Source organism: Cucumis melo, chromosome 7 (genome assembly GCF_025177605.1).
Source record: "Cucumis melo cultivar AY chromosome 7, USDA_Cmelo_AY_1.0, whole genome shotgun sequence".
NCBI classification, from domain to species: Eukaryota; Viridiplantae; Streptophyta; class Magnoliopsida; order Cucurbitales; family Cucurbitaceae; genus Cucumis; species Cucumis melo.
The window spans coordinates 12,882,334-12,891,080 of record NC_066863.1 but is presented as its reverse complement, the minus strand read 5'-3'; positions in this window follow the sequence as shown (position 1 = coordinate 12,891,080).

The window sequence follows — 8,747 nt, the reverse complement described above, 5'->3', positions numbered from 1 at the left end:
ATTTTACCTTTGTCTGAAATATTAAAAATAAAAAAAGGTGAGTATAAACATATACTCAGTAAGGGTTCGCTACTAGTTACGTTAGGTGTCTGTCAACTTCTCATTAAAATCTAGTGATGAGGTACTCAAAACTATCATGTGTTCGATGGAGCACATGCAATCTAATGATCCTAAAGGAACACTCGTCTGTCGATGAACTCGAAGGAATACTTATTATATCGGATTTAGTGGTCCCGTTGGAGCACATATAAACATGGCATGACAGACTGGAGGTCGATGCATTCAATCTTAAATATGTGAAAGGTGGTGATTCCAAGGGATACTTATATAGGTACAACCCTAATTACCAACTTTATATGAACACTACAATCCATAACATGTAGCAAACATCATAAACATGACATGAATACCAATCATAGCGTTCTTAACCATGTGATTAACATATCGATCATCATCATCATTAACATAATATCAGTTATTATCATTAACATAATATTGCATTATGCATTTTAGCTACCACCAATGCATAATCGTAAATACATGAAGTCTCTTAAATTAATTAATGTTGGAAGGTTAGTATTTAAAATTTCTCAATTTAACTTATCCAAAATTTAATATTGAAACCAATTCAACCCTGATTAGAGAAAATTTCAAGATTAAATCTTTCAAAAATTAGCCACTTGAACCTTTAATTTAAGGTTAATGGATGAAGAAAAAACTTCAAATTAAATCTAAAATTAAATTTATTTTTGAACAAATAATTAACATTTGATGGGTATTCACAAATTAAAATAATTATGTCCAATCAATAATCCAACCCTCAATTGGTGATCTAGTAGAAGAATCCTTACCTGAGCTTATGTTAAGTTCTTGCTGCAAATGAAACAATAATTTCACCTATCCTAACCAAACTTAAATTAATAATTTTTTACCAACAACAACAACACCACCACCAACAGCAGCAGCAGCAATTTTCCTATTTGATATATAGTTTTGACATCTATTTTTGGTATAGTCCAACTATGGAGGCTTCTTTCTATGTTTGCTATTTGAAGTTCCTGACTATTGACTATAGAAAATTCAGAACTATGAGAATAATCTTTTGTTGTTTTTGTAGTTTTGGTTATGTAAGTTTTAAAGAGTATTTTTTCAACTAATTTAGACATTAAAGATTTAAGGGTTTTTTTATCTTAATAAAATTCTAATTATCTATGGTGAAAATAAACAAGATGCTAAAATTCTACAACACTGGAACACCAAGCTTACCAATGGACTTATGTTTCTACTGCCAGGAACACAAGGTTTACCAAAGTGTTATTCAACTTTTAGGACAACTTGATTATTGTCACAAAAGATACTTAGAATAATATTAAGATAAAACTATTCAATAATTAATGGTAAATGAGATGCTTATACACTCTCTACTGATTAATGACCATTACTATAAAGAAGTATGATAAAACGAGGTGTAAGGAGAAAGTATGAGATAGTAACAAAGAAAATAATGTGGACATGTGATAATGAAGTGTGTAATGAAGAGAAATGAGGTGGCACTCTTATGATTATATATGGTTTTTGCATGATTGATTTGTGGTGTAAGGTTGATTAAAGAAGTATTATGAAAAAGAGGAAATAAAAGATTTAAACACTTACTTGAATCAAAATAGAGGATTGGAACGGCGAGGTAGATATGGAGAGTTTTATCTTTTGTTAAAAAATATCACAGTACAAGTTCTTTTTTCTCTCTTAAACAAAACTCGAAGGATATGCTAAAAGATATCTCCCTCATTCTTCTAGGCTCCCTTTTACACACATGATGGGAGTTGGGACTTTGTCTTATGCACTTTATTTTACATGAGACATAGAGACTTTACTTTACATGACAGGTAGAGACTCTATGACACATACAGACTTTATACATGATACGTCAACTCTTACTTCGAAAGTAAAATGACACGCTTTGTATTTTACAAGACTAGTTGACACGTATTGGAATTTGAAGGACAAGTTCTTGATATGACTTCAGCTGTTTCTTCTACTGATTTTGATCAGCTGGTTTTGTCCGGGTGTTGATATGATTAAAAAAATTGGCAAAATCATCTTGATCTTCTTCTTCTTGAATATTGGAAGTGCTTTCTTCTTGACTTGTTATAGATGGGGAAGAAACCTGTTGAATAATAGTGTTGAGTTCGTCTTAATTTGTAGCTTGGGCTATGACGGCCATTAACTTTGATTTTTGAGTTAAAAATTGCTGGCTCTTTTACAGATCTGGCTTCATATTGTGAGGATATATTGAAAACCATTTTTCTACCACATTCTTTGCAGCGACTGCTGTATTGAATATCTCCCACCATTTAATTCGATATGTGCGGAATAGGCGAAAGATGCCATTGGTCTATGTGATAGAGTATTTCCAACAGAAGATCCAAGCGATATGAAAATAGTTTAAAAAACATAGGCTTTGATCAAAAGAGTTCGGGAAAATATTGTTAGAGAAGAATTTGAAACTTTCTAAAGTTGGACATGGTAGGATAGCCTCATTTAGGCCAAAGATATTCCACCAGTCATTAAACCATAATGGAAAATTTTGAATACAGGTTTTATCAAACATAATGAACCAGAAATGATTAAAATTATTAGCCAAAATACATTGTACCAAGCTTGCTGATAGTCAATGTAGGAATAGTTGAGGGAGAAATTGGTGTGAAAATCTTTTTTCAGTGTAAATACTTTGATTCCATTTTGTTGAAGTCAAGACTCGTAAAATCTTGATTTTCAAAAAAGCAACTTTGGGTCTTCTTTGTTTTTGGTATGAATTATTTCAATGGAATCGGTTTCCACCAGAATATATTCATAAAACAAACGAGTTTTTTGAGGATGATTTGGAATGAAATGGAAATTTGATGGAAATATTTTTTGGATTTGTTTCCGACACAGATTTTGCTAAATATTTAGGTTTTAAGGGGTTGTAATGAAAGAAGTTTGAGTTTTATTATGATAAGACAAAGTATGATAGTGCATTGTTTTGGATGGATTTATTTTAGAATTTTGAGAGTTTGGTTGCTTGGTAATGGCTTGGGCATATGTAGAAGGAGGAGTAGATGACTCCTCGATTTTTATTGTAGCAGGATTGGGTATTACAGCAGAAGGTCGTGAACGGATGGAAGATCCCAAGAGTTTCAATGGAGAATGGTTAATAATTAGGGCAGAAGGCCGTAAAGGGATAGAAGATCTCAAAAGTTTAAATTTGTTGGATAATGGTATTTGTTGGAGCTTTTTTTTTTTCCTTTTGATCCTCTATTGAGTGTGAGGATTCTTCTTGAGTAAATTAATATTGTGAATAGGAGGCTTTAGTTTGAGAAAGTGTAGATTCTTGCTTTTGTTCATGCTTTGTCTTTTCTTTCTTTTCTTCTTTCTTTGTTGTGTTCATTTTTCTCTTTTTTTCTTTGTCACTCTTGCTTTGTAGGAACTCTTTAGTGAGATAATCAGGAAGGGAGTTAGTGCTTCCTTTTATAGCCTCTATTTTGAAATCAAACTAAGAAAGTATTACTTTCCATCTGACAAAGATTTGTCAAGAAACTAAATTTTTAACATTCTTTTGTAAAATATCTGTTGCAGCTTTGCAATTGACGCGTATCAAAAAGCTTTTGTTTATTAAATCACTTTGAAATTTGTTTGTACATAACACAATTGATAAATTTTTTTTGATGGTTGAATAATTTTTTTGAGCTCCTAGCCAGATACTTGAATGATATCTAACTAATTGCTCTTGACCATTGATGGACTGTTTGAGAATGCCACCATACCCTACGTCTGATGCATCTATTTCTACAATGAGTGATGCATGTGGATTGACAATAGATAGACAAGGAAGACTCTTTACAAGACTTTTAATGGATTTAATGATGCATGTATGCTTAGGAGTCCATGGAGGAAGAATTTTTCCTAAGTCGTTGATATAAAGGTGCACAAGTTTGTCTTAAATTAGGAATGAAATCTGATATATAATTTAAACATATTAAAAATCTTTGTAGCTGATTGTTATTAGTGATTTCATAAGGAAATTTGTTAGCAAACTCGATTGATCTTTGTATTGGTTTTATTTTTCCTTGGAAGATGTTACCTAAAAATCTAATTTTTTGTTGGAATAATTTTATTTTGGGTAGAGAGACGACTAAACCATTTTGTTTAATTATTTTATGAAAAATTCTTAAATGTTTAAAATATTGTTCCATGGATTGAGAAAATATTAAAACATCATCAATGTAAACAATTGTAAATTCTTCATATGGATTAAAAATATCATTCATTATATTTTGAATTTTTTTTAATCCAAATGACATTACATTTCATTCATATTATCCAAATGGAACAAATGCTGTTTTATACAGTCTTTCTCATTAATTTGGATTTGCCAAAATTCAGACTTCATAACGATTTCTTTTTATATCATTGAATATTGAAGAAAAAAAATACAAAGAGGAAAAACAAAATAAGTATAAACTTCAAAATAAGGAAGAAGAACCAAGTCAATAATGAAAATATCATAACAAACAAAACATCCATATTGATGGTCTACAAAGACACAAGAATAATCTTCAAACATGCAAATCCATTCCACAAAAGTTTGCTAGCATGAGTGGGAAGAGATATGTAATTATTAAAAACTCTTGAAGTGCAATGAAAATCCTTAATAATTTTTTATCCTTGTTTGTCAATCATACAAAAGAGAATTTGTGGGAAGTGTAGATGAAGGAACAAAGAAAAAAAAAAGTCCTTATCTATCATTTTTTAAATCTAAAAATTAGTTTTCAGAGAGATTGAGTTGTGTGCAAAAGAATCTAAGAGAAGACTCTTTTTATAGCAACAAGAATGACATTACAAAACTACTAAAATTCCAAAAGTTTTGAAACCAATGTAATTATAAATTAAAGGTAAAGTCATAAATTTTTAGAGTAGTTTTCTTTTTAAAAATAAATAGATAAAAGACATTTCAAATTCTACATTTTTAACATTTGATTACATTTAATGATAATTAATGATTAGAAATCATTTTTATTAATAAAATTCAATTAAAAGGGTAATGATAAATGAAAGAAAAGCTAAAAAAATGTATTTGATTTAAAACGACAAAATTATCCTTCAAATTAATTATGAAAATAGTTATCAAGGAAGGGTAAAATAGAAAGAAAAAGTTTCTCCATATAGGAGCTTTTATATATAGTATAGATTTCTTCCTTTAAAAATTGTATTCGTCTCGTCTTTCTATGGATATAATTAATAGTTTTATAGATTGAAGAGTTTTGAGTAGAATGTATTGTTTTAGTGGATATAGGATTTACAAATTTAAAAATAATTTCTTGATCTAGGATCTTTGAAACTATTCCCTTTTTATTTACTGAGAAAGGTATAGTTGAGAAAGGAATGAGGTTCCTAAAATTATTTTTTCATCTAAGTCTTTGACTAAAATAAATGTATTTTTGAAACAATAACCTTGATTACAGATGTGTGCATTTGAAAGTTTATAGTGAATATTTAACCTCTGGCCATCAGCACCATGTAATATTTTTTTGGAGGTTTTTTCAAAGTATCTAGTAGGTACTAATCCTTCTTGTATACAGTTCTGATCAGCTCCAAAATCAATCAGAACTTTTGAAGTCACTTGATATTCTTTATCGATAACAAGGTTAATGACCGAATACCATTTTGGTAATTGAACCTTGTTAATAAGATTGATAAAAGAATCTCGAGGGATATTTTCGGTATGGGCCTTTGTAGTTGAAGGTTGGACGATAATTTGTTGAGTTTGGAGGGATAAAAGTTCAAATTTTATTTGAGAATTTTCTTTTCTGATATAAGAAATTTCTTCTTTGATAATATTTATTTCTCTTTAAAGATCTGGAATGGTTATTGGTTTTGTTTTGGGTTTAAAACGAGAAAATATATCTTTATGGTTATAATGTTGAATACTTTTGTTTGGGCTCTTGAATAATAAGGTCTTCTAATTTTTCAAAGTATTCCTTTTTGGTTTCTAGGTCTTCAATTTGACTAATGACTTCAAAAAGAATCTCTTGATCTCTTGAAATGACATTTATACTTTTATTGCATGTATATGTTTCTATTTGATTATCATTAGAGAAGGATGATTTCTCGAAATCAATATTATTGGAATTTCCTTGAATTTCAAAAAATTTGGTCATAAGAAGATTCTTCATTATTATCAGAGGATGATGAAGGGTCTGAAGGATTTAATAAACTCAGCAACGGAATCTTTAAATCTTATTCTATTTCTAAATTATTATTTTTTTCCTTTCATGGGGCAGTTGGGGGCTATATGTTCTTTTTGTCTACACTTGTAACAGATAACTTCTTTTCTTTTCTTATTAGTCTTGTTATTATTTTTATATTTTCTTTTTGGTTTCAATCTGTAATTTGGTTTATTCCGGTTGTTTTGATAATATCCGTGAGTCCTATAAGGTTTTCAGAAAAATTTTCTTTTGTATTTTTGGGTTGCTTTTGTGCCGAAGGAGTTTGTAGTTTATCGTAACCATATTGGGCACAGAAGGATCCAAGTTCTTGGCGTTGTTTTAGGAAATTATTTTTTATTTTTGCTTTTAATTTAAGATCCGTACATAAAGCTAGTCCTTCATTATTGATAAAGTTAATGAGTTCAAGTTAAATTATCAAATGGGATTGTTCCTTGAAAGGTTTGTCTAATGGTTTGGCGTACCTTTTCTATGAATAATTTTGGTAATCCTGAAAGGAATTTTTCTTTCCAATATTGATTATTGCAGTCTATTCGAGTAAAGACTTTGCTTAGAAACACATCTTTGTCCCATCTAAAATCTTGGAGTTTTGGGCAGGTAAGGTTTGAAAGGATTTCAGAACTTTTTTCCTGAACAGGTTCTCCTGTAATTTTTTTTTTTGTAATGGTCTAAATTAGAGTTGCTACAACATCTTGTGTTTGGTTTATAGCGTTACCACTTTGTTCAATCTTAACGACGATTAAAATTCGTATTTTGTCACTCGAGGGTGCACAATTATCCCACCATCCTTTTAAATTTTCGGTAAATCTAGTAATGAGAATCTACGCAATTTAATGGTCTGAATATTGATATATCTTATAAGCAGTAGCTGCTAAGGTCATTTCATGCCTTAGATTTAGAATTTGATGTTCAGTCATACCATCTATGTTTCCTTCATAGATGCCGTCTCCTGTATATTGAACTTGAGTCAATTGGTTTCTTTCTTCATATTGCATATCTGGGAATGAGGATCGAGAATAATAATTGGTTAATTTTAGATATCTTTGATTTGTTATTTTTTGAAGAGTAAGATTTTGGAATTGTTCTTCGAGACTATTGTCTCCAAAGTTATCTTCAGTAGTATGGTTTTCTCCAACGGTTTCATTTATAGTATTAATTTTTGATGTGGATGGGTTTTTAGAGGTCTTTAAACTTAAATGTTGTAATTGAAGATTAATTTTATCCAAAATACTATTGGATTCTTTACTTGAGAAATTAACTAGTTTTAAATCTTTATCATAAATCTCAAAGGGTTAAAATAAAGGTTTTGTTCTATCTATAGGTTGAGGCTGTGATTTAATAGGGTAATGATGAGATTTAAGTTTAGATTCTATTATGTCTACTTGGTAGGATATTGTATGTAGAATTTTATTGGAATAATTATTTTGTAATTGTATGTTTTTTATATCCTTTAAAGTTGGTGTTTTTGTTTCAATTTCAGGGAAGTCTGTCATTTTAAAAGGATAAACTATTACTTCTTGGTCTTTGTTACTTTGAAACCTAATTTCTTCCGAAATTGGATAAGTAGAAGTTATTTGTCTTTTTAGACTTGTTGTTTCAAGTTGGTGAAGAAGAATTTGTATTAATAGTTTGACGTTTAGGGAATATAAGATTTTGATAAGAAGTTCTATATTTCATCCATTGGAAAAAATATATTTATTTTAAGTTCTCCCATAGTTTTATAATATTCTTCATGTATTTCACTTTGTTCAATTTTATTAAAGAACTAAAAAACATATCTCTTAAAAGTTTATTATTATTTGACCAAAACTCATCATCTAGATCTACTTTATTTATTGAAAATGGTTTGGAAATAACATTTAGTTGGTTAATATTTTGCATATCAGAATGAGTTGGAGATAAGGTTGGATCTTTTTCGTTTGCATAAAAAGGTTGCGGTATTGTATTATCAAACCGTACTCCTTGAAGGTTTAAAGAGGTGCTTGGACGGGTAAGTTTATTGATAGAAGAGATTCTAGGAAATTCTAATCTTGCCGATTGGTATTGGAATTGTATTTCTACACTTCCGTCTTCGTTTTCAACTATTTCATTTAATTGATGGAACAATAACGACAATAACAACAATAACAACAATAACAACAATAACAATAATAATAACAATAACAATAATAAGGGATCTTAAAATATATAACCAAACAGCAAAATATTTACACTGTATAGAACAATTTCGAAAATTGAAAAAGTCCACAGGCCCAACGTGGAAAATACTAAAAATGGCCCGTTAACAATGCGTGTATAATATATTTTGTACACGATCGTTTAGATTTGACTATTGTTTGGTATACGATTGTTTAGATTTGGTCGTTTAGATTTGGTCGTTTAGATTTGACTACAATTTATTTTTTCAATTCTATCGTTGAATTTTGTTACACATGAAGGATAGCATACAAACGCAGTGGAAAAAGATCGAAAGATTACTCT